General features: G+C 33.1%; 1 protein-coding gene across 5 annotated transcripts in view; it reads left to right on the plus strand.

Moving 5' to 3' along the window:
• Positions 1-1,730: 1,730 nt before the first annotated feature.
• Positions 1,731-27,568, plus strand: part of ATF7IP (activating transcription factor 7 interacting protein) — a gene marked incomplete at its 3' end in the record, with an annotated part of 107,674 nt that continues 81,836 nt past the window's right edge. For 3 of the 5 annotated variants that reach the window (XM_081311483.1, XM_081311487.1, XM_081311488.1), the window contains exon 1: positions 1,731-1,899. Of the gene's footprint in view, positions 1,900-3,704; positions 3,765-16,615; positions 16,733-27,568 lie in introns of those variants that run through there. The other 2 variants (XM_081311484.1, XM_081311486.1) reach the window with 2 other exon arrangements.

Raw genomic sequence — 27,568 nt, forward strand, 5'->3', positions numbered from 1 at the left:
TCTCCAGCACCTAGAACGTGTGACTGCATTATTAATACTATTATTGTCAGTGAAAAAATGGTTAGATCCATCAGCAGGTAGTATATCTGAAGAGAATGGAAATGTGTGGTTAAGGACATCTGGGAAAACTCAAAGCCAGTAAAATTGTTTATTTGGAATCTTTGAGAGATAAGTCTCCAATATAAGCATATCTAACAAAAATGATAGTTATTTTTCCCTTTGCTATTAGCACAGACAATTGAGAACAGACTATTATAAAAATGATATTTTAAATTTGCTTACAGAAGACATACCAAGGGAAACCAATCCCATTTTTCTTTTTATTGTAGAGTGATTCTTTTACTATTGAGTACCCATGTACTAAACAAATGATAATAAATGATAATTTAGTATAACTGAGCATCTATTATTTCTTGAGCACCTATATACTATGTTCTATACTAAGTACTTTACAAAGTTCAGCAATTAAGCAATGCAAATCTATTTGTGTTATTTCTGGACTTAAATGCTCTCAAGATAAAGTTCAGATTTTAGGCAACAAATTTATATAAGGTAACTTCTTCTAGAAAGGTTTTTCTGATTTTTCAAGTCCAGATTAGGTGATACTCTTGAAAGCCACCCTATATTTCAAGCAATTGAAAGGCCTAAATTATGAAAAAAAAAGTATTAACCACTTGGTGCTAATTTTTTCTTAGTACAAAAATTTCCTGTTTGCTCTTCTGTCTCCTTCACCAAAGTATAGAATTTTTTTTTCTACTTCTTTTTTTTTTTTTTTTTTTGAGATAGGTCTCACCACGTTATGCAGGCTGGCCTTTAATTCTCTATTCTTCTGCTTAAGCTTCCAGAGTAATTGGGATAACTGGTATGAGCTACCATGTCAGTTCAGAGTACAGATTTCTTGAGGACAGGCACCTGTCATAGTTTTGGATCACAGTGATTGCTATATAATGAACAAATACATTAATTTAATAAAGAATTACATTGAAATTGATTACGATCTAATATTTTTCAGTCCCCTTTTGGCTTGAAACACATTTATGTTTATTAGCCCATTGAATCGAGTTGAATTATAATTTTTATCACCATTTTAGAAATGAGAAAACTGAGTAACTCACTATTCTGAAGAAGAGGCAAGAAGCGCAGTGCTTGGAAATAAATCCAGATCTCTCGACCATTAGGGTAGCGACTTATCCTGTGCTCTTGATTAAGGGTTGGTCCCCAGCCCCCCATATAATTGAAAGGGATGGATATTGAAGTACTCACTCCCTCACAGAATATCTGAAAATAAGGGTGCCTCCTCCATTCCCCGGTTATCAACACAGTTCAAGTATATTTTGTGAATTAAAAAAAACAAAACAAAACATGAATAAATCAATGTACCCCAGCCTCTTTTGAAATTCTTTCCACTTTTCAACTCTCACCTACTTCATTCCTTCCCTTCGGAAGCCTCATAGAGGGCGCTCACCAAGTGCTACTCACTGATAGAGGAAGCTCCACTCAAAAACCCTCCTCACAGTGCAACTAAAAGGCACAGCGCCACCATCTCAGTCTTAATTCTCTTTTCCACGACTGGAGGCGGGGCTAAAGTCCTCATTCAAATAAAAAACTAGGAGATTTGCATGGGGAATGACCAGTCCTTGCGCTTATTGGCTAATAGCACAGTGGGCGGGGTACATATTACGATCCCGGAGCTCCGCCTACATTAATTTGCATAACGGCCCCGGCGCGTGCAAGGGAGAAGCGGGTTTGTTTTTGAATCTGCGGAGGCGGCGGCAGTGGCAGCGGCGGCGCGGCGACTGAAGCGCGCGAGATTGAGGCGGCAGCGCTGGAGACGGCTGCTCGGGACGGCTCTGTAGGAAGGAACGTGGTTGCCCCCTCCCTCAACTCCCGCCCCCCAAGGTATATGTGAATCCCAAGGGCTGTTCTAAGAACATTTTCTTAAATTACTATTGTATTTCTGAAGACTCAAGACCGCATTATGGCGGCTGCGGGAGTTGTGTTTGCGCCTGCGCGGTTGCGGAGCTGCGGGCGGGCGCTGCATGGGAGCACGTGATCTTGCGGGGTCGGGCTCTAGCTGCAGTTGTGCAGCTGGCGGGGCGGTGGCTGCGCAAGCGCAATATTCATTTTCAAGATCTAATGTTCTTGTTGGACGCCATTTGGGTTCTAGATTTAGTTTTCTTCATTCTTGAGGGGTTTCGTTTTGTTACTCTCCAATTCCTACAGTTTCAAGGAAAACGTTCTGTTATCTTGTACTCTTATACCGGCCTTCAACCCCTCTCTTTTTACTTGATTCTGAGACGCTGTGTATTAAATTTTATGTGAAAATTGTCACTTGTGGTTCTCGGTTGAATTTCACGATTAGGGTATTGTGGGACTAAAGTTTACGTTTAGGGAGATAAAGATCGGCACCTAGTGGTGTTCTCACGGGAAGTGCATTTCTTTGAACTGCATTTTTGCAAATACATTTTTAACCCTGTTTTTACCAGTTTGGTTATCAAGGATTGTGCACTATTTATGAAATAGAATTTTAATTTTGGAAATACTGGGACAGTGAAGGAATATAGAAAGTAGTTTAAAGTGAAATCTCAATTGCTCAATTTTTTGTTTTTTAAAAAATTTGATCCTAAGTCAATGAAGTTTTAATTTGAATATTTGTATGCTGAACTTCTAAATTTTACATGTTTTCAGTACCTTTGATCAGTTGTCCATTACTGTTTCAGTTAATTATTGTTAACTCTTGAAATTAGTTCATATTCTTTACATTTTGTTTGCATGATATGTAAGCCATAATACTTGGTAAATTTTGGTGATGAAGAATTTTACAAAGAATATCCAGTTATTGTGGCCTTAATGAAGAAATTGAGTGGACCAAAAAAAAAATGTCGATTTTAAACATATCAACAGTACTGTATATATGCTTATGAGATATAGTCGTGTTTGATTTTTTTAAATTGTAGATGTGCTTCTGTCTTTTTTTGTTTGTTTCTTAAGATAATTTTTAAGTGCCACTGGTTCTAGTTTAAAATGGTAGTGTCACTATATTTAGATCTTATATAACACACCTGGGGGAAGTTATATAAGCTTTGATATGTTTCCCCCTTAGTGTAAATTGCTGCTTATTAGGCTAAAAACTTACAAACAGTTTCATAAATTTCATTTGTGGTTCATATGTACAGCATTTGGTTTCTTGGTTCTTTACATGAGCTAAGTTTGAATCATTCTACTGGCAAAAGAAGTGGTTATGGCTTTATACTCTTGGTTTGTTAAATGCATCTTTATTACCCAGAACAAATATCTGAAGTATTAACTAGATGTAATTGAAAGGAGTACTTTTGGTTGGTAGATTTTTTTTTTAATGATGTCACATGAGATGGAATGGAGTAATAGAAAAGATTTTTCTTTTTTCTCAACAGAATCTTAATTTGTTCTAATGTAATTCGTGGACCTCTGTTGTTTTCTACACAAAATGAAGGCAGTCTTCACTCTCTTATGCTTCTGAGGTGGTTAACTTCCACTCCCTACATGCATGTTATTTCAAGTGTTTTAGAGTTGAAAGTATGTGTGTTTTCTGTGTCTGTGTATGTATACATAATAGGTTAAGAAAATAACTTTGATCTTAGGGCAAAGGTATAGTTTTTCACTTCCACAAAAATGAAATTCTTTGGTTTATGTATTTAAGCTTATGTTTTCTTTTGAATATACAGATGATTGCATCTTGAGTTTATATCGAAGGTCATAAGGGGTTCTTGAAGAACGTATACAAGGTAAATATTGATAGGACAGTTTTGCTCATGTTTCTTAGAAGGCATATATAACTATTACTGTAGTAAGATTAATGAATTGTCTGAAGATCAACTATTTGTTCTTTAATACTGTCAGAAACCAAGCATATTTTGAAATCAGTTTTGTGGTTATGATGCCACAAGACATATAAAGAATATATAAATGTTTAGATTAGCTTCCTTGAGGAATGAACACTTAGCGAGGGAAGTTACTTAAAGATCTCATGCAGTTTTATAAATTTTATGCATAAAATAGTTTAGAAAAAACAGATTTGAATGATTCAGCCGTAAACCATTAAAATTGTATTTTTCTTTATGATTTGTGATGTGTATAAATATTTTTAATGTAGTTATTATGGAACATTTGGGAAATGTTAAAAATAGTAACATTTGGAAATAAGCACTCTAAATAGTCTGGTGATTTTGAGGACTGCTTTTTGCATGGTTGATCAACCTATGAATGTCACTTAGCTTTTCATTGGGACCATAATTTAATTCCTACTCTTTTTGTGTGTGTGTGTGTGTGCAGTGTTGGGCCATGCATGTGCTAAGCACACACTTTACCACTGAGTTCTACCATAGCCCCCCAATTCCTGTTGTTTTAATTTAGTTCTATGAGTATTTCCCCATTTTACTTGTACTAAAAAAAAAAAAAAAAGTTAGTAAGCTACTACTATGTTTTTCACCTGCCTAACTGATAGAGATATGGGAAACACTTGTGCAAAGGGATTTATCAATTTGTAATGTCAAAGTAATATTCTAAGTTACAGAATATGACTCATGTAGAAGGATGTTCACTATAGCATTATTTATAATAGAAAAATGAGCAACAAAATGGACAAAAAAGATAAAAGCTTAATAAATCACAGTAGATTCTTATTAAATTGATAATAACGTGGCCATTTGTAAACATGTCTGAAAGAATATTTGGTAACTTTGGGGATTTTCACAATGGTATTATCATATATCAAATGTCAAGATATTGGTTTTTCTTAAGCATTTACTTCTTTTTAATGAAAAATTCCTGTCTTTGGGTCTTTTCATGCAAATTTAATTATAAAGATTTGGATGTTTTACTTTTTTGTGTGACCTTTGGCCTTAGTTGAAAACTTTTCCAAGTTCTGGGAAATTATAATTCTTTATTTTTCAGACATAGAAGAGAAGTAGCAAATTAGAGACAGTACTACTAGATAAATACTTATGGGTATAGGGGCAAGATGATGGCTAGTATCATGCCAGTAAAAGAGGATCATGTTTCAAATGTTATAAATTTAGCAAGAATGTTATAAATTTAGTAGTGAGGCAATTTGGGAATTAGTATTTCGAGAGCTGGATTAGTATTCATAACATGTTCAATGTGGCAGTTGATTATCTTATTAATGATTGTGAATCACAGAGAATATTTAGTTAAGTTCAACCTATTTAGAAGCAAAGTAGTGTATAATTTTGTTGAGGTATTTTTGTTGTTGCTGTTTTAAGTGTTGTGAGGCCTATGGAAAAATCATATATCGGCAAACCTAGTTTTTCAAATGTAGGAAGAAGTTTAAGGCCTTAGAATTCCTAACAGTTGTGGGCATATCATAAATAAAAATTAGGTGATATTTTAACACTATTTGAACAGATTTCTAAAATATCATTAATTAGCTCTGGGAAGCTATAGTTCTTTTCTCTTTCCTAGAAAACTCAGAGGTTACCCAACCATTAGTGGAGCTTCTGTTTCATAATCCTTACCCATTTGACCCTCTGATGTTTTCTTAGAGAGCCCAAGACCTTAAAAATTATTTTGTAGTATTGTTTCTTTCTTCTCTTTTTTTATCTTTAAAACCTTTTATTTATAAACTTTAATTCAGCAAAGGTGTGTATGTGAAGATTGGCGAGAGGACATCCCCCTGGAATGGATAAGGGCCACCAGAGTCAGGAGAGAAGCTGGTGGCCCAGCCAGTCAGGGCCAGTGCACAGGGTTACCATGTAGTATTTCTTAGATTGTGCTGCAGTACACAGAGTAAATAAGGCATTTTAGTTTATTTCTGGCATTTTAGTTTGTTCAAAACAGAAGTGAATTACACAAAATTAAACTTTTGTTTCTTAGTGGAGACAGAGTGAATGCTAGGAAGCATTTTCTGTTTAAGAATGAGTGGACCAGGACTACTAGTGCTTATGAGTGTTTCTAGTTTTGAATTTTTGACATTTGGATTTTTGTGTCTTCAAGAGAATGATTGAAGCATCTTGTTGGCCACATTTCAAAAACATATGAAAGTTCTTTTTCTTTCTTTTTATTTATATATAACATTGGAATGCATTACAATTATTATTACACATATAGAGCACAATTTTTCATACCTCTGGTTGAATACACAGTATATTCACACCAATTTGTGTCTTTATACCTGTACTTTGGATAATAATGATCATCACATTCCACCATCACTAATAACCCCATGCCCCCTCCCTTCCTCTCCAACCCCTCTGCTCTATCTAGAGTTCATCTGTTCCTCTCATGCTTCCACTTCCTATCCCACTATGAATCAGACTCCTTATATAAAATCTTTACCCCTCACATATCAGATAGAACACTAATCTTTAGGGTATATAAAGAACCCAAAAAGTTAAACACCAAAAATAACGAATAACCCAATCAATAAATGGGTCAAGGACCTGAACAGACACTTCTCAGGTGATGATGTACAATCAGTCAACAAATACATGAAAAAATGTTCATTATCACTAGCAATTAGAGAAATGCAAATTAAAACCACTCTGAGATTTTATCTCACTCCAGTCAGAATGGCAGCTATTATGCATACAAACGACAATAAGTGTTGGAGAGGATGTGGGGAAAAACGTGGAAGTTCTATGGGTACACACAGATAGTGCTTTCCTGAGAATCTTTTAAATTATATCTATATAAATGTGAAACTGTGGGAAATGAGGATAATATATTAACTTTGCATTCTGAAATATTCACTTATTCATGCCTTTAGTTTCATTGTTCAGAATATTATAATAATTGTTCTATTTTGTGTCTAATACCTGAGAATAACTAGCTGTAGACACTTTAGTTAGGAAGAGAAGCCATTTGTGTGATGGTGATATGTGATAGTAGTATTTATGTTTATGTGATCTTTCCCCCCTTTATTTGTGTAGCCCTGTGCTATTTCCAGGAACTACTGTCTTCGTTGATACTTAGGAATTATATGTCCATCATTCCATGGTACTTTTATATTCTTTTTTTTTTTTTGAGAATTTTTAATATTTATTTTTTAGTTTTCGGTGGACACAAAATCTTTGTTGGTATGTGGTGCTGAGGATCGAACCCGGGCCGCACGCATGCCAGGCGAGCGCGCTACCGCTTGAGCCACATCCCCAGCCCCGGTACTTTTATATTCTAATAAGAAATTTGAATTGTCTGTTAGAATAGTGATTCCCAGAACTATCAAAACTATAAAAGGATCTGTCCTTAGATGAGTAATTCTGAAAGATAATGCCCTCCATTTTGAGGAAATGTAAACCCAGAAAATGAGAAGGGAGTCTAATTTTGAGGACCAGGAGAAAAAGAATTTGATGGAATAATGAATAATTTGAATGCTTCAATTCATTGCAACTGAGGTTTGGAATTTAAGAGTTTTTTTCTGTCTTTTTACCCTTATTAGATAGAATGCCTTAAGAAAGAAATGTAGAAAAGCATAGAAAGGATAAGACCACTTTTGACCTTTGATCTTTAATGGTGGTAAATGTTGTCAGAATCAATTGGATTGAAGGCCAAATTACTATAAGGGACTATGTTACTATTGGTTATTTTTCACTTGTAACAATACAGAATAAGTCTATGGTATATAGATATCTTTTGTCTTAGCATATGGTTTTCATCATTTAACATGGCTTTTGCACATTTACTTGTAGTAAGGGAGAAAGGGCAGTAGGAGTGCATATCATTTATTTGAGAACATGATATAGAAGTGGCACATTTCACTTTGACTCAGGTTTTATGTCTGATAATTTACTCATTGAAACATATTTAGCTAGGGAAGAGAGGCTTGAAACTCTAGCTGGATGATCATGTGCTCAGCTAAATTAGATAAAAAGGAAAACCCCATATTAGTGAACAACTAGCATTTAGTGCTACCTATGGAAGCTGGGAAAGTGGTCTCTCAAAGTAATTCATAATTTGATACAAAAAACTAGTTCTCTGTTTTGAGTTAGGTCTAGTTACAATGTAACATTGTATAACTTCCTTTGTAATGGTATTTTTTTGAACTTTGTTTTTTTAATTTGTGGCTGAAATCCCAGCTATTATAAATATTTATGTTATTTGATAGAACTCTTAACCCTCTCTGCCAGCCTTTAGAAACATTAAATAATAATCAGTTAGTTTTCCAAGAACTGGGATTTATTTATTTGGAGCTAAGAATTGAATCTAGAGCCTGTATGTATACTAAGCACATATCACTGAGTTGCACCTCCAGTCTGAGAATTGAAATGTTTAATTTTAAAAATTCAGTTTAGTATTTATGAACCTTGTACTTGCTTAATTTAAAAGGAAGGATTAACCAGGTGCCTGTAATCCCAGCTCCTCCAGAGGTGGAGGCAGGACTGGAGGATCACAAGTTCAGGGATGGTCTGGGCAATTTAGCAAGACCTTGTCCACTTGATTCTAATGTATGAAATATGATTTGTCAAGAGCTTTGTAATGTTGTGAACAACCAATAAAAAATAAAAAATAAAAAATAAAAAGGGGTCAGTGGTAGCGTGTCTGTGGGCTCTCAATCCCCAGGTCTGGGGGCAAGGAAAAATCAACCAACCAACCAAGAAACAAACAAAAACACGGAAGCTTTCTGTGGAATGTAAGTGAACGATAGTAATTTGTATAGGGCCGAGAAAGTGGAATTCTGTAGGAGGGAATTAAGGAAATCTTAGAGGAATTTTATTTTAAGGAATGAATTAGAATAATATTACTAGTAAAGGATGGAAATTGCACATGATTTTCAGAGGTGAGAAAGAGGGTAGGAGAAGTCTACATAGTTTGAATCTCGAGGGAGAAGAATAGAACTGTACAAATTTAAAACCCAAAATAACACTAAACAGCTCTCTCTGATATAAATCCTTGATTTTTTAATAAGAATCATTGTACCTTTATAATATGCCTAACAAAGGATGTTGTTTTTCTCAGTTCAGTTTTATAACTTTCTTTGCTTTACTTTATATCTCTTTTAAAGACATTTTTTAATTTTCACTTTTATGTCTGTTTGTGTACTTTGTCAGTTTTTTGAGATTAGGAATAATATTTTATTGATTTACCTGACAATTGCCATATTTTAAAGGCAGATTCTAATTCATTATAATAAGATCTCTATTAAAAGTTAAAATTGCTTTTTACTATGCCTACCTTAATAGTCAATAAATGTTGCTCATTGAAATAGAATTTCTTAGTTTTAGGTGGAGGTGCAAAAACAGGAAGTAGGATGTTCTGATTCTTTTTATCATTATCCACAGAAGTCAGAACTTTTAAAAAGTAGTCAAACAAGTAATTTACTTGAGTGGCATTGTTCAACTGATGAATTACCAAAAGATTTGACAGGCAGTTTATATGTAAAAATTATAAATAATAAGTTTATAAATTTAAATGTAAATCCACTTTTGGGGGAAAAACCTTCAGTAACTTCAGAAATAGAAGAAAATGAAGAAAACCCTTTTTCTTATTAGGTTCCTAAAATATGACTCTGAAAATCATTGATTTAAATTAATCTGAATTTGCAGAAAAGATGGAAAAATATATTTTATTTTCAATTTCTATGATTCTTTCCTTCCCCTACCAGATTTAAGTGATTTAAAATTGGAAAATAAATGAACAAACAAAGAAAGGAAGGAAAAAAAAAGAAAAGGCAAAGAGTTTTCTTAAAGCAAGTTAGTAATATAGCGAAGTAGAAAGAATAAATATCTCCCCGTAGTAATCTTTATCAAAATGGGTTTAACTCTACTTTGTAATGTTGTGAGGATTAAATGAGCTTTCATGTATAGAATGCTTAGCGTTTGTACTTGACACATTCCTTTTTTCTTGCTTCGTTTCTTTTTGGATCAATTAGTCATTCATGAGTATTTCTTAAGAGGCAGCTGTGTTCAGGGAGACCTGCTATACAGGCTGATTTACAGAAAATTTCTAGAGCTAAGCTTTAAATATTTTTTACAATTAGTTTAGAAAAACAGATTTGATAATACCATCCTCTAGTAAGGAGTATAAGTATTTAGGCAGTTTTGTGAAGGAGTCCTGTTTTAGGACTGACTTATTAAATAAAAAAAGAAACAAAAATTTAAAGAAAAAACCCAAAGATTACTAAGGTCACTAAATTTATAGCAAATCTCTTCATGGTGAAAAAACATCCTTTTTTTTTTCTCACATTAATTAGATCTGCAAGATTAGTCACATTTCTTCAGATGGTTGTCATTGCTAAAATTAGGGATGAAGTCATTAATTTTGAGGACTAGATCCACACAGCTATATGCCCCTGTCCCAATATCTCAGCGTGCAGAATACTTCCCTTTCTTCAACTTCAGTTATAGAACTTGCTGGACATGTTCAATCAAAATTGAGGCAAATTGAGCCCGGTGCTGTGGCGTAAACCTGTAATCCCAGTGAATCTGGAGGCTGAGGCAGGAGGATCATGAGTTCAAAGCCAGCCTCAGCAATTTAGTGAGGCTCTAAGCAGCTCAGTGAGACCCTGTCTCTAAGAAAACATAAAAAAGGACTGGGAATGTGGCTAAGTACCCCTGGGTTCAGTCCCTGGTACCAAAAGGAGAAAAAAAAAAAAAAAACAGGCAAATTGGAGGAGAGAGCTCAAGCACCCATAGTCCCAACTACTTAGGCGTCTGAGGCAGGAGGATTGCTTGAGCCAGGAATTGAGGACCAAGCTGTGCAACATAGTAAGACCTCATCTCTCTTTCTCACTTATTTTAATTAAAAGCTTTTTCAGTGCAGGGGCTTGAGCTTGGGACCTCAAACGTGTTAGGCAAGTATACCACTGAGCTACATCTCTAGCCTCCATCTCTTAAAAATGAGCCTGGTGCAGTGGTGCAGACTTGTGATCTCAGTGGCTTAGGATGCTGAGGCAGGAGGATCATAAGTTCAAAGCCAGCCTTAGCAATTTAGCAAGTCCCTAAGCAATGTAGTGAGACCCTGACTTAAAATAAAAAATAAAAAGGGTTGGAGATGTGGCTTAGTGGATAAGTGCTCCTGGGTTCAATTCCTAGTAAATCCTTACTCAAAGGTAGATAGATAGATAAGATAGATAGATAGGTAGATAGATAGATAGATAAAATTGAAGTCAAACAAAATTATTATTTTTCCCATAGCCACCCTTGGGATCAGGCTTCTGCCCTTAATGCACAGATTTGGCCATATAAATTTATTAGTTGGTTTCTGATTTTATTTTGGTGTTTTATTGATCATTTAATTATATACATAGGTCTAAATGCAGTGATAACTTCAGAGTAAACTTCTGTCTGGATATTTTGTAAAGTATTATATATCAGCTTGTTTTACTTGATCAGGATCCAAGAGTTTTCTAATTTATCTCAGTGAGTTTTAATCTGCTGTAACTATGATAGTCTGATATCATGGTTCTCCAAGATTCTTGTATTTACATATTCTTGTATTAACATGTCCCTGTCTTGAAAGGAACTGATATTGTTTATTCCCTTTAAAGCTTAGATTCTAGAAGAAATACTGAATTGATTTCCTGTGAAGATTTAGTAAGCATCATTTCTACATTTGAGATGGAGTTCTTGTTTCTGTTATACCTAATTTAAGAGATTTGTTTTAAAATGTTTCTAGTGTGGCCATGTTACAGATTTAATTTATCCAAATTTTATATTGGTAGGGAGGAAAACATTAAAACTGTATAAACTGATTCATAAAAAGTAAAAAAAAAATATATACTTTATCAGTATTTAATCATCGCTATAAGCAGTTGCTAGACAATGCTGATCAGTATATTCAGTATTTTTCTATAGAATCATTCTAAAATGTTTCTGGTTAACTTAATACCTATATTAGGAACTTTCACAGGATATTTTTTCCCCTTGAATTCTGAGGGTGATGGATTAAGATATAACTTAAATTACTATTTATACAATGTATACTTTAAATTGTGGGTTAGAGATAGATTAAGAAGAATATATTTTTCTCTTAAGACCATTAAAATTATTAACTAGAGTTAAATCAGTTCAGTTAGCACTTGATAATTCTTGTTTTGCTGATCTTGGGTTAAATAACTGCTTACACAAAGTTTTCTGCTCTGTGTAATAGAATCATGAAAATTCTGACCTATTCCCTTGATGCAATTATTACAGATACTTATTCATGAAGGTAACTCCAGCTTTATACCAAAATGCCTGCTGGCATCATGAATTAGTTATGATGGTTTGATGTAGTTCTTTTTTTCTTTTCGATGTACTTTGAGGTCAAGCCCAGGACTTAATTCATGCTAAACAAGCACTCTACCACTGAGCTACACCCCCAGACCTTTTTAGTATAGTTCTTTACTGAAAATTTTCAGTGTTTATTTAGAAGACATATTTTTTCCTTCAGGTACAGTAACATCAAGAATATTGTGTTTATTTGTTCTCATTGCTCCAGTGTAGCTTCTTTGTTCTCTGTGTCTTGTGTACAACTATTGTCTTAGAATTTTATTCACCCTTAATTGGGATGTCCTTTACTGCTTTCACAGGACAGTTGCTTTCCATACCCGTGTGTCTTTATTGACTTTTTCTGCCTCTTGGGGGAAAAAGGTTCATATTCTTTAATAGCATTTGGAGAAAGGTAGATGGGAAGTATGTTTTTAAGACATGTGTGTCTGAAAAATGTCATTGTATGTGTTATACTTGACTGATAGTTTGGCTGGGTATAGAACATTAGGTTGAAATAAATTTCCTTCAGAATTTTAAAGGCACTGCTACATCATTTTCTTGTGTCTGTTATCACTATCAAGAAATTGCAATCTACTACTATTTCTGATTTCTCTCCTTTAGTGGAAGTTTGAGAATTTATTAATTACCTCTTATGTTCTGAAATTTCATTGTAGCATGCCCTAGTTTGGATTTATTGCCATTTCCTGATATTTATTGGACTTTACTGGTCTCTCCCTTCCTTGTGTCCTTTTTTCTTTTTTTTGTTTGCTGGGGCCTCACCTGCAGTAAGCAAGTGCTCTGCTGAGCTACTTCATCGGTCCTGAAATGTTTTCTTAGCTGTTTCACAGGTCCTGAAATGTTTTCTTGTAATTTCATTGGTAATGATTTTTCTTCTGCCATTCTGTCATTCCAATTTGATGGTTTGGGCCCTCCAACTCTATTTTTTCCTCCTATTTTTCTCTTTTTGTTCTGGCACATTTCAACTTTATGATGTAGTTGTTCTGTTGAGTTTTTCATTTCTGTTATCATGTTTCTCTATCAATTTCTATTTTTTATTTCTTGTCTATAGTACTCTGTTCTTAACTGGGGTACAACATTTTTTTTCTATCTATTAATGTTTATTGAAGTTTTTCTTTTTTCCTCTCGTGTATTTTATTTAAAAATTTTTATTTGTCTGCCCTCCACGTTACACACTTTTCTCAGTGGCTTTCTTCCTTTGCTGATTGCATAATGTAATGTGGAAGACTAAAAAGTTGAGTGGAATATCTAAGTTCAGCAGTTTTGAAATTTTCTATGAGATGATCCAGGTAGATGTCCTAACTAAACAAATGAAACTTGTATTTACCAAATGCATGTCTATCAAATGTAGTGAAATTTTCTTTAGGTTCTATGGAATTTTCAGTAATTTGCATATGTATAGTTTTCTAGAGTGGTATATAAAAAATGTAGTACTTGACTAGAATTAATTCCCTTCTTGTGGTTTTCTTTTTTCCTCATTACTACATGTGTACTCTTGGCAAATGAGTATTCTTTGGATATAGAAATTAGAGATTGTAGCACTCTGTCTTCAACATGGTTTTTGGAAAAGAAATGTGAAACATGCTAGTTTTTAATTAGGAAGAGATAAAACATTGGATAATCTTGGAAATGTTTACCTGAGAATTTTTTTCCAAATATGTATGTTTTTACAAATGAAATGATTGGGCTTATAACAATAGTCCTAATCTAAAATTTCTGATAAAGATTATTTGTGGTATTATATGATCAAGGTGTGTGCTGTTTATAAATAGTAAAGTTTAAAAGTAGGTAATTATATTTTTATAGTATTCCATAGACTCTTCAGAGATTAACTATTTTATGCACATAGGTGCTCCAGTGTAGTGCCTATAAAAACACTAAAAACTGAAAAGTGCTCTACAAAAGGTATTTTGGATTCTGTAGTATGGAGGCTTTTATATCATAACTAAAAACTTATTTGACTACTATATAAATATAAGAACACAGACTCTAAAAATGAAGATTCTTTAAAAAATGTAGGACTGGGTTTATAGCTCAGCGGTATAGTGCTTGCCTAGCACATGTGAGGCACTGAGTTCGATTCTTAGCACCACTTAAAATAAGTAAAATAAAGGTGTTGTATCCATTTACAACAACAACAAAATTTTTTTTAAAATGTAGAAATTTCTGAGATTTTTGTGGTAGAAACAAAAGCACTGTGCATTAAAATTTCAATTTTCCACCTATTGAGCAAATACTCGTTCACACTGTGACCAGAGATTGGATAAAGATATGATTTCTGTTCTTAAAGAAAGATGTAAGTAATTTTAATGTGGTAAGTGTGGTATGAATGAACAATTTTGAGAGAACCTGGTTTGTGGAGTGGTCATAGTAAGGAATAAGAAGAGGAATGTTAGTGATAATTTAGGTTGAATCATTAATAGGATTTACTAGGTGAACTAGGATAGTTTTCTTTGGAACAGAGTGTGAAAAGTGTTGGCACTGGCACCAGTCACCTGAATAGCAGCCTACCATTTTCTCTTCTTGTTACCATAAGACAGAAACAGAACCAACATATGACCAGGTAGATAACTCTGGGTTGGGTCTGACTGTAGTCTGTATTATATTTCAGCTTTTAGTTGTTTTTCGAAGCTAGTCTCATAGCGTGTTTCTGCTACCACTAAATTGGTGATTAAACCTGTTAGGATTGGTATGAGAATTGACATAGTGTTTATAAAATGTGTTCATCATATAGCTCTAAATATTTTGGGAGTTTATAACAGTCCTGCCCCTCAATTAAATTTATATTCCAGTGCTACAGTAATATTTATCTGTTCAAATCTTTCCCCTTTTATCAACATTTACTTTTAGTGAATAGATTTTGCTTAAGCTATCCTCAGAGAATCAGTCATATTTTTGAAGAATTAATTTGGCTTATATCAAGTATAACTTTTTTCCCCGATATGGTCCTTAAAATAGTTCTTACATTTATTATCCAGTTTGCCTCATGGAAAATGAATAAAGACTTTTTAAAGCTTAGTGATTTATTTGGTTTCTTTCTTTCTTTTTTTTTTTTTGTGGGGGGAAAGATATTGGGGATCCTTCAAACCCAAGGCCTTGTGCATGCTAGGACAGTGCTATATCCCCAGCCCTAAAACTGAGTTATTTTTAAAAACAAAAAAAAAACAACAACAAAAACCCTTTTATTATGGAAGCTTCCAAATACAGAAATAGAGTGGAATAATGTGCCTGTCACTGAGTTTGAATGATTTATCATTTCATGGGGCCAGTCTCCTTTTTGCTATATTCCTATCACTCTTAACTATATTCTTAGAAAGTTTTAGTGATGTATACATTTAATGATGTATAAAATAACACAGGATGGCTAAATTTCAGGAAGATAGACCAAGGAAGAATGAAGGAAAATGCAGATTCCATAGCTGATGGGAACTGTCAAACAAACAGGTTCTTTTCAGTGAATTTGGCCTTTTCTTGATGGCTATGTTACTGCCAAGCCACAATTTTGAGGACGCTTTCAAATTTGCCTGTTAATGTTCTCACATTCAGACTGGCTTTTACCCTTTTGTGCTCCCTGTTTTTTCTTCTTAGTGTCTATATTCTGTTTGCTTTTCCGTAGCATTAAAATGTTGGGAGGTCTGTGGCAGGGCATGAAATATAATTTGCCTTGGGACCAAACACTTAACCTGGGGATATATTTATGATCATCTAGACTACCAAAGAGAAGATATTTTTATTCTTATGGTACATTATTCAAAGTAAACTTTTGTTTCCATCTTAGTTCTAAAGACTCTATTGACAAGATTTCAAAAATTTGATCGTAAGATCTAGCCATTCTGCTGGATTTGAGCACTTGAGGCTTTAGATTCTGTGGAGAAATCTTTTTAATTTGCTTTCTATAAATTGAAATTAACTTGATCAAATGATTATTAGAGTTTAAAGAACTTGATTTTTCAGAAATTATAAAATTGAAACTCTTTATGATTAAAGAACATAAAAGATTTTTTTTTTTTTTTTAAAGGTGGGGGGCCTTGAGCAGGGTTTGACTTTTTTTTTTTTCTGGACTGAAATGGAGGCTTTCTTTCAGGCGAATTCCCTGATGTTTGCTCTGTGTGATTTGGCTCTATCTCTGTAACTGCTAATATGTGGCATGGACTTCAGGTTGTTTGGGATCTGGATGTGCACAAAGTCTGTGTTGCAAGCCCGGATTCACAGACAGTATGTTACAAACCTGGCTTGCTGCCTCTGTTTTCATTTTCTGTGTCCTGAGTAGCTGCATTGTTTGTTGCAGTATATGCATTGCCTGTTGTGTGTGTTCAGTTTCCTGCAGACTGACAAAGTGGGAGGGGCTTTGTTTGATACATAGCTGGGTTTTCACTGTGAGTTCTTGAGTGCACATTGCAGCCATCTTAATTACACTTTTGTGCAACTGAGACTGTGCAGCTGTCTCAAAATGGCTGCTAACCTAGTCTTTGTAGCTGCTTAGGCAGCAAGTATGTCAGTGAGGAGACTTGTCACATACATCAGGACCAGAGGTAAGAACCAATTACTCTTTTCTTTAAACAGTCTAATTAAAAATCATTTGAATTTAAATGAATTTATATAGGAAGGCAAACTTACAGCTTGCTTGCTAAAAAGTTGAAATGTTTACTAGTTTAAGCCTATATTATGGAAACATTACATAGGATGGTGAGGTCAAAGGTTAAATTCCTGTAATTTCCTACAAATTTATATTCTGTCATTGTCAGAACATTTAAGTACCATAGTAGTGCTTTTTTGGCCTGATTAACTTAATTCTTCTATATTGGATATTTTGGTTAGTTTGATATTTATTTGTAGAAATTGAAACAATATATTATCTGAACAGGTTTTTAAAAAACAGAAGTCTAAATAAATCATGCAAAGGGTATAACTTTTCTGCTCTTTTTTTTTTTTTCCCCTGTGTATGTGGGGGTTATTGCTTGGAAGCTTTCAGGAAGAATGGTTATTCTCTATATAAATCTTAGAAAAATATTTTAATATTCTTAAATCTTTTTGAAAAAACTTCATTATGGGTCCCAAATCTTTCTTATCATACTGTCTCCTCTGAGATCCAACTCTCTTCACATTCTTAATAGTGCTTCACTTTTTTCTTCATAGTACTTTTTGATTTAATTGACATTTAGATTCAGATTTAGAATTTAGGAATAAGGTTACATCTAAGCCTGGATACCTTTTTACTTTATGTGTAGTGTATTTTAATGCCATTATAGCTGGAGTAAATAATTGTTTTAATTAACTGATGATATTATGTCTATTTAAAAGTACTATAATTCAGTAATTTTGTAAATGTGGTTTCAGAAGTTTCAGAAAGCATTCTCAGTATTGTTCTGAAGTAGAACCGTTTATTGAGATACTTACTCCAAGGTGCTGTGGTTACCCAAAAAGGTGGGAGAACGAAATTCTTATTCATGTAATATTTTATATAGCAGAACATTTATACTTTAAGCAGTGCTTAAATCACAGTATTTACTAGATTTTTTCTGTTAATTCAAATAGTATTCTCCTGTGACAGTGTCAGTGGATTATTATGAATATATCCCTGACTAATATGACATAGAACAGTAAGTCTGAACTTTCAAGATAGAGCAACTTTCTAAAAACAACATTTTGCAAATTAAGTTCTTACAGAGGACCCCAATAAATAAAAAAGGGTTAATGTGATATTTTCTTGTTGTACTTTTCTTTTATTGTATAAATTTGTAACATCATAAGTATATTTAATAAAATGAAGATAGTTACACAGTTATGAAAACACTTCAAATTAGATCATATATGATAATTATAACATTGATAATTCCATTTAACTCATTTATTAGTAATTCACTGTGGAAATTCAGTTTGAAAATCAGACTATCTATGTTCTGTTTTGATTTTCATGAAGGTAGACTATAAGACTATATTTATAAGACTTAATAGGTTAAGGTTGCTGCCTTATCACAAACTTGTTTTTTTTTTTTATTGTTACTTGTTAGTTTTTTTAATTGTTAGTTAGAGAAAACTAAGGATAAAAAATTCAATATATGTAAGGTAGCCTGTTCATTCTTTCAGTAAAGTCTTGCCCTGTAGTGTGTTTGAAACATAAATATTCTGTGACCTTAATCACTTTCATTTTCATGCTTATAGTATCAATAGCTTACTGTCTTAGTTGCAGAGGTGGAGGGAAGGAAATATAAATTTTAGTATTTAAAATATGTATATTTTAAAAATTACATAATGCAAGTGACCTTCTTGGTTTGGTATTCTCTAATGCTGGAGAAACCCTGACTAGGCTAAAATTACAGAGCAATTTATGTTAGTTTTCAGAGTGGGACATAGGGAAATTTTAGTGATCCACTTCTTTTGCCTTCTATTGCTGACTATAAAATTTGCTCCCACCTTTCATAAGAGTATTACTTGTACTTGGGGAAACACTAGCACTCTGTGGTTACATAGGGTATTATTGCTAATGCTTTCACTGCTGTGTTGTATTTTGCAACTATAAATATAAACTATTTCACTGTGATTACTTTGGGGTTGGGGGCAGTTTTCAAATTTTCTATGCTTAATTACAGGTTAGTTATTATGTTGGACTTTGAGGACATAATATATATATGAGAGCTGGATAATTGGGATTGTTTATTGTCACCTTTTTTTGTCCCTTTTGTTTATCTTCTTTTTATAAGCCATTTCATTAACATAAATTTTTTAAGGGAAATGTGGGAGTGTTGGAAAGCACATTGACCAAGAGTTCAAACCTGAATTTGAATCACATTTTGACTACTGGTTTCTGATATTGACCAGCTCATTCCATTTTCTGATTCTTGTTTCTTCATCTACAAAATGGGTAAAAATTCCTGTTTGGCAACCATATGCTGAGAATCAGTTTGCATATTTCTAAATAGTACCATGAAATAATCTATGAATATCAGACATTCTCATTTTGCCAGTAAGTTTTGCATGCTTTCAGTTTGTTGCTCAGATGTCCTTTACTTTATCAAGTGTCACTAGATCGGAGTATTTTGAAAAAGTGTGGAAAATTTTCATATAACTCATGCTCAGAAGTGAGAAGTTGCTAGCTAACATTCAGTATGTCCACTTTGTAGTGTTATATATTTATGTTTGTACTACTCTGTTAAATAAATTAGCCAGCCATCTTTTGCTGTGTGTGGGTAATGACATATATTTATTAAGTAAAGCCAATATAAAAAGTTGGCATTATAGAATTAAGAGTAGTAGGAGCAATGTTTCAGTTCTGGTCTGGGTGAATCCTCCAAACATAGTGTAAGAAAATGAATTCTCTGAAAAGATGACTTGAACTCAGGGCCTAGTTTTTCCTGTTTCAGTATAAATAAGAGTCCTTTTAAGAACAATAGCATTCTCTTTCAGTGAACACAAACTGGCAGCCACCAGACTTATTTATTTATTTATTTTTTGTCTTTTAGCCATTCCTGTGTTTTTCCAGTTGTTGACATTTAAAGTTAAATTTCAGAAGAAAATCAAGATGTCTCACTTTTTGAAAAGATAGGTCAATGTTAGGCATGCATTTCTGTTTAAGAACAGTAATCTAACTTGAGTAGATACTGTCTCCTTCATATTCTTGCTCACATATAGTCCTTTTTAGCTGATTCACATTACTTACCAGGTCTCTGTAGGTTGGTCATCTTAAATCCCCATACTGTTTATTTAATGAAGTATTGGCAGCCTTAACTTTCTAAAATATATCTAATGCGGAACAAAGTAAACTGGTAGGAGAGTTCTAGCACAAGTAAAAATTAGTCCATTCTCTAGAAGATAGGGCACATTTGTTAACTTTTCACTTTGTTATAATTTTTATATTGAGTACAATGGGACCAGATGAAGAATATCCACAAAAAGTGACAATCAGTTGAAAATGAAGGGATTAAAGAATGCTCATTAGAAACAGATTGTCTGAGGTCTTAATGTGTGTGGATTATCACTGTATTAGAGACATCACTGTCTATCAAGTTGGTGTTCTTAATAATGATACCAAATAAGAAAAAGTTAAACTGTCTTTTAGATATGTAGTTTTTTGAATTAGGTCAATAAAATAACATTTTATAAAAGGTGTTTTTTGTGCCTCCTCCCCAACTGATTGAGCTAAGAAATTTAGACAAAATAATGAGTAAGGGTTAAGAAAATTTTCTTAACTGCAAATGTTTCCTAGTAGGATGTTTCTTAACTAGATAAACCACGTGATAAACCACATCAACACTGTGAAGATTATCTTTGTTGCACAAAAGATGATAGTTTATAATCTTGGTCTTAAATTTGAATTCTGTCTTTTCCAGAGTGAAAGCCAACTTCTTAACATTCGTAAAATACCAGGATGTTGGTAATGCTAAGCAAGTGCTAAAAACAAAACAAAACAACATTATTCCTTTTTGAAAAATAGCTTTGCATTTAAAGGTAAAACTTTCATAAAAATTGAAAATATGGTTAACTGCATAGGAAATATGGAATCCCTGCTTTGCTACTACTCACACTCCCAAAGTAGAGTGATTTGGGGAGAAAGACACTAACATATATTCAGATAAGTGGTTTTTTTTTTTTTTTAAACGTTCATTTTAGAACTTTCACCAAGTATCCTCTGTTGGTGATTTGTGGCAGTCTGTTATTAGTCATGAACATAGGCATATGGAAATGGTGCAAACAGTATTGCCTGGTGAATCTAGGCAATGAAAGAGGGAGTTTAACACCACGAAGATGTCTGAGGAGTTACTTCTGCATTTGTCTGAGGGTGTCTGTTTTTCCTTTCTGAAATAAGCTGGATTCAGCTGCCAGTAGAAATCTTATATCTGACTGGTGCTTTCCTTTGCTGGATATAGAAGGAACTGAGGCATGTGTGGTGGATAGCATTAATATGGAAGTCTAGAAAGATAATTCCTGGTCTGGTGCTGCTATTAATTGTATAGTTTGGGATAAATTACTTAACCTCTTTCAACACCAACTCAACAGTTAGATTCAGTGCTTCTATTGGATAGTTAAAGATTAAATGACAAATGTGTACATACTGCTTAGATTCCATACCTATTTGTAGTACGTGTTCCATATGTCTGGTATTTTTATGGGATGAGGCAAGTTACTTATTTTCAGAATCTCGGTTTTTCTTATTTTTAAAATGGGAATAATTTTATCATACAGAGTTTATATTGGGATTTAAATGAGGATAACAAATGTAAAGCACCTGGTGCAGAGTCTGACATAAAATAAGCGTGAGTTAAATATTGGTTGTTTTTGTTTCACAGGGTTACCTTTAGCACAGAATTTTATTTTCCCAATCATTATTTTAGGAAGAATGGATTTAGGGTGAAGTCTCAGTTACTAGGTACTTTAGAAAAAGATCTTTAGAGGTGAGGGCTTTGTTAAGAGTGTGGCTGATTTATAGTAAAAATGCTAGAGATCAAGGTGTTTAAAATCTCACAGTGTAGACTTTTAAAGAGCCTAAATGGGACAAAACAAGAATTCTTATTTGGGATAAGGCATCATGGTAGAGTTTTATAAAAACAAAGTGAATTGTGATCAAGTGACTCAACAAATTGTCTTGATGCTTGGTATACAAGATTCCTGCCCTTATATCCAAAACATTTTTTGGGAGGAGTGGGGAAGACACAGAAAATACTGGACAAGGTGACAAATACTGAGGGATTGTGAATGTGGTCTGCACTTAGTTCAAGAATTGTTTGTTTCTGGGCTTCCATGACATATGAGTGGAAATTGAATTTTAATATCAAATATGATAACTAATTTTATGTCAGTTGCATCAAACAATAATAAAATAGAGGCTCATATTTTTGCCTTTTAAATTTTATTTTTCAAATAACTCATTTTGATTTTATTTTGGTCTGTTATGAATTGGAAGATACCAGTCCTTGGCAGTTATTAATTTGAGAAGCTGTGAGCTACATCAACAACTTCTATTTTTGATACTTTTATAAGCAGTTTGCAGAGATTTTGCTTCTTTTGATTAATTAATTCATGTCAGGTAATTAGTGTATTTGACTTTAAAAATAATGTTTAAATGCTTGTTATTTATTGTATTTTATTCTGAAAAAATGATTTCAGGACTTTTGAATTTTAAGTACTTCTGCTCAAAAGTTGGATGCATATACAAGTAGAAAAAAAAGAGGAAGCATCTAAAAAATTAAAACTAGGAAGGGATACTACAATACTTCAAAAACTAGGAAGGAATACAGTACCTAGATAATTTCTAAGATCTTTTCCAACTCTGAGATTTTATGATCAATATATGGTACTTAGCTCTTGTTATATTACCTTACCGCCCACCAAGTATTAATTGTATGGTTTATACCATATGAAATTATATCATCGTATGTTTACATCACTAAATCTGCTGCTGGTGGGGTACAGATTCTGAGAAGAGAATATAGTTGTTTTAGGAAATCATTTCTTATTTGTAGATTACCTAGGTCATATGATTATTATAGGAAATTTACCTCATTATGTTTATTATGCAGTATGGGTAACTTAAGTGTGTTTTAAGACAGCTAAAAATAAGATTAAAATAATAAAATATTTTGGATAACCCCTAAGTAGCATTTTAAGTAATTTTTCATTTTATTATCCTTTCAGATGTGCCACTAAACTAGTTTCTGGATTGTTATTTGAAAGTAAACTTTAAGGTATCTATACTCTTAACAAAATAAGTTGAAAAATAGAAGTGGAGATATAAAATTACGTAATAGTAAATCATAAAGTAACTATACATATTTTTTTTTTCAACAAAGGATCTCCATAGATAATAACTTGTCCGGTTAAATCTGGGCAGTAAAAATGGTACATCAGTGATAACAGTTTTTTTAAAAAATGTGGCCCTGCAAAATATGTTCTTATGAGGATATTTGTATTTGACATGCCTGGGTTTTTATACTGAGCACATGCTTTAATAATATTAATTAGTGGCAAATGTGTTGGATTATTTAACATCATAACAGTGGTACCTGAAGATGTGTTTGGGCACCATTATACAATATGGTTCTTATAGCAAATTATTAAATGATATTTACTATTTAATTGATAAATTAATGAGATTTGAAAAGTGGTTGTAGAGTGTGGAACAAGGATACATTTTTGGTAATGTAAATTGTAACTTATACTTTCAATGATTGTTAAAAATAGCAACCATTGAATTTTAAGTAATTAGTAGTCTGGTTACTTAGCTTTGGTAAGCTAAGGCTTTTTAATAATATCTGGGGGGGTTAAAATATTTTTCATGTGATGGGGATGTAATTTCAGTTATATAAGAAGTGTAAGTTGGTGTTCTTTTATTACCTGGATTTGAATTATATTAGTAAATAGATGCCAGATATATTCTAGAACCAGTTAGGGCCTGTTGGGGAACAAATGGGGAGGGTTTACACAGCAGTACTGTCCTTTAGTTTGGGCTTAAAATGAGGACTGCTTTATGTAAATTGTTCTTACTGGCGCCAGCTAGCTGTAACTGCAGTCTGGCTGTGCTAGGGCAGCAAATAATATGTGTCATGGATTTTCTGTTTGGAATGTATAAGAATTTAGCCTTTTGGACTGGAAGAACAGAGTTGATGCATTAGAATAACAGAGTGAGACCTTCACAATTGACAGTAAATATGTGAAGTAGTGAGAAGCTATAAGCCTTTTAAGCTTTTAGTTCTGCTTTTATAGGTTTATGCCTATTGATACTATTGGGTAATATGTGGGAGGTACTTAACTGCACACAGTTGCTGCAGACCCAATAGTTGACAGCATAGAAAGCAGTACAAAGAATTCTGATTCTGGGCATTTTCACTTGAAATAGTCATTTTGAAGATATACTTTGTTTGTTCTGTGAGCTTCATTGACATGTTGAATGACGTTTTTGGCTTTTGTGGTTAATGGGATGTTTGCTGCACAAACTACATAACAGATGTGAACCACTATTTGAAAGGAATTTTAATATGTAGCCAACCTACTGTATTCCTGTTTTTTCATGAATATGAATCAAACAAGAAAATTTAGACTCAACAAGGCTGACCTAGAAGTCTGCATTAGATTTTAATATTAATACAAATGAACTAAGTAGCAGTGATTTACAGAAGAGGAAGTTCTTTTCCCAGTATCAAGCTGCCCACAGGTAAGAGATTCAGGTCCTTTTTCTGTGACATTCCCCTAATCTTCCTCCCCCAAGCTTGCATCTTTCTCTCACCATTGGGAAGGATTTTGTTTGTTTTTAGTTTTAGTAGTAACAGGGTTGGTAGATTGTTTAATGTTAATATTTCAGGAAATTTTGAGTGTCAAATTTGGATTTGCTCTTTAAAAAATGTTATTTTCCTCTTTTCAAAATTTTCTCATTTCAATTTGAATTGAAATGAACTAACAGTGGGTTTCACATATGAACATTACTCTTATATACAGTATGTTCATATTACATATAAATCAGTTTAGATCTCTTTTTATTATAGTCTGTTACTATGTTATCAGTTGCACTGACACCAACTGGTACATGCAGAGAGATGACATTTTGTAACATTACTTAATTAGAATTTTAGTGTAAATTTACCACTTGGAATTTACCCTTACAAATAAGGCTGCTTATGCTTTCACATTTGGCTCATTGACATGCATTAGATAATATATATTTATAAAAATATAACAAGTTCTTCAGTTTGACCTTTATTCCACTTCCATATATTTAAATTTATCACAGTTTTAACAAAGTGAATGTAAGAATCTAAAACTAATCTAATTAATCGTATTAATTAGAAATTCCATTGAATCAAATATTTTATTCTTAAGCTGGGTAAAGAGTACACAGGTGTTTGTTTTTGGTTTTGGTTTGCCTTAAGTATTGTATACAGAAAAACGAAATCCTATTTTAAATTAACTATATAAAACAAATACTATGTTGCCATTACTATAAAGATATGAAGGTATATTTTTATCAAGAAATGTAAATATGTATGTCTGTTAATATTAGTATGGCTACAGATAAAATATTTCTGATATAATTATTTGGGGGGTATGGGCGTAAGGATAAAGTGGAAAGCGGAAATGAGGTTAGCTTAGAGAAGTGGAAGAAAGGAATTATATTAAGCAGTTCTGTCTACTCTTTGCCTCCTCTCTAGAAGTTAAACAACAGGCTCTTTCTACAATCTTAAATTAATGTTAGTTTTAGGTGGGACTTTATTTCTCTAGCTTCTGAAAGGTAACTGGTCATTTACTACTGTGTGGTAGTAGTGCACTTAAATCTAGAGGTCTGCTATGATAGAAGTCACACGTTCCAGGGGCATGAACCTGTTGTCTTTTGACATTTTTGCCTAGAGTTAAAAAAAAAATAATATGTAGTCTATTAAAGGTTTTAAAAAAACATAGAAATTTATGGGGTTTTTTTGGTGTGTGTGTTTCATCTTAATAAACAGTTTCATTATGATTGACAAAATGATGATAATAGAAAGATACCCATTTTGATTACTGTGTTTAGATTGGATGGGAACGTCATTCTTCTCTTGGTGTGGAGGACATCGCACATCTGAAACAGTTGGGAAATGTTTTCAAACTTCTCTAGAACCATAATTTGGAAGAATGTTGGTCTGGGAAGGTGTTTGAGATAGACTGCCTTTTTTTTAGAGAGAAATAGAAAAGGGGAATTGTTAGATGAAAATAGAGGCATTTATTGAATGCTGTTATAATAGGGGCTCATAAGCAAAGAAAAATAAGGGGAATAGGCTCTAGGAGTATTCTGAATAGATAAACCTAAAAGGAAGCATGGAAGAAAAGATAAAAGTCATGAGAATAAGAGTGCTATAATTTTTGATAGTATTCAAATTGAGTGTAAGCAATCCAAAATCTGGGGGATAAAAGTATGAGTTTTTACTTCTTGTGTTCCTCTTAGGCAATTAAGTTCATGTAGCAAGCAATGTAGAATCACAAAATCTTTGAAGTAAAATGAACCAGAATTACACTTTGCACAGAAATCTACTGTTTAATATTTCTGACAGGTAAGTTATCTAGTTATTGGCTTTAGCATTTTTAATGACAAGAAGGAAGCATCTCTGATTCAAAAGGCAATTCCTTCTTTTTCTTGGACATCTGATAAATTAACATTTTTGAGACAAAGTTGCTTTTTGCCTTCACTCCCAATGCCCATCTGCTTTCTGTCTCTGTCTACCTCTGAAGCCATGAAAATTTCCTTGTGTTTTCTATGCTAAATATCCTTCTCTTATTCCAACTGTTCTTCAAACATGTTGTTCAGGATCATTCTTGATGAATAATCATCCTCTTGTTTACTTTCAATTATTAAAAGTCTCTGTGATCCAAACAATACTCGAAAAATGTCCCCCTCCCCCTTCTTCTTGACTGTATACTTCTATTCTGAAATTTTAACTTTGTAGTAGTAGTTTTGGCAGCCACTTGTGCTGTTGAATTTTTTTGTACAGTAAGTTAAAAACTCCTTAGTCTTTTATATTTGAATATTTAAGCCAAGTAGTTGTCTTTATGTCTCTTTTAAAAAATTCTCTTTATTTTGAGACAGTGTCTCTTAAGTTGCTGAGCCTGGCCTCAAACTTGCAATCCTCCTGCTTCAGCCTCCACAACACTGAGATTATGGGTTTGCAATACCACTCCTGGTTTCTTTCATGATTTCTAGTATTGTTTATTATGTTCATTATGCTTTCTCTGGATCTTCTTTGCTATATTTACCCCTTTATAATAGTCTTTTCAAAGAACTGGCATTGGTTTCATTGGCTACTGACTAGTTTTTTGAGTTTTTCTATCATAATTTTGCTTTTATTTTAAATCTTTGCTTTGGTATTATATCTTTCTGCCTTGACTAGTGCTTTTGAGTTGGTGGGTTTTTAATTAGCATATGAAAATATGACTGTCAGTCTTCATATGAATATCATTTTAGTTGAGTTTCTTAGGTTATATTGTTAGTGATTTATTTTTCCACTGATTTCCTCTAATTTTTTTTTAATTTATAAGGAGAAAATTTCCCTCTCATCTTGTTAGTATATCTAACTTTATTATATTTTAGCCAAAGAATATGGCCTTGTGTGATTTGTTTTATTTGCCTTTGAATTTATTAAGATTTCCTTGTTACCACATGCAGGATCAACATTGATATTTATTGGATGTATTTGTGAGAAGTTTAAATTTGGGTTTATTGGGTATTCTAACATGTTAATTAGGAAATGCATTCTTATTGCTTTTATTTTGTTCATTTGTAGATTTTAGAAAGAGGTATGTATAACTCTGCTTGTGGATTTATTAGTTTCTTTCTGAACTTTTAGAACTGTTTCTACTTTACATGATTTGAAATGATGTTATTTAGGTACATCAAAAATACACATTTCTAGTGA

Source organism: Spermophilus citellus, assembly GCF_964194105.1.
Source record: "Spermophilus citellus genome assembly, chromosome: 10".
NCBI classification, from domain to species: Eukaryota; Metazoa; Chordata; class Mammalia; order Rodentia; family Sciuridae; genus Spermophilus; species Spermophilus citellus.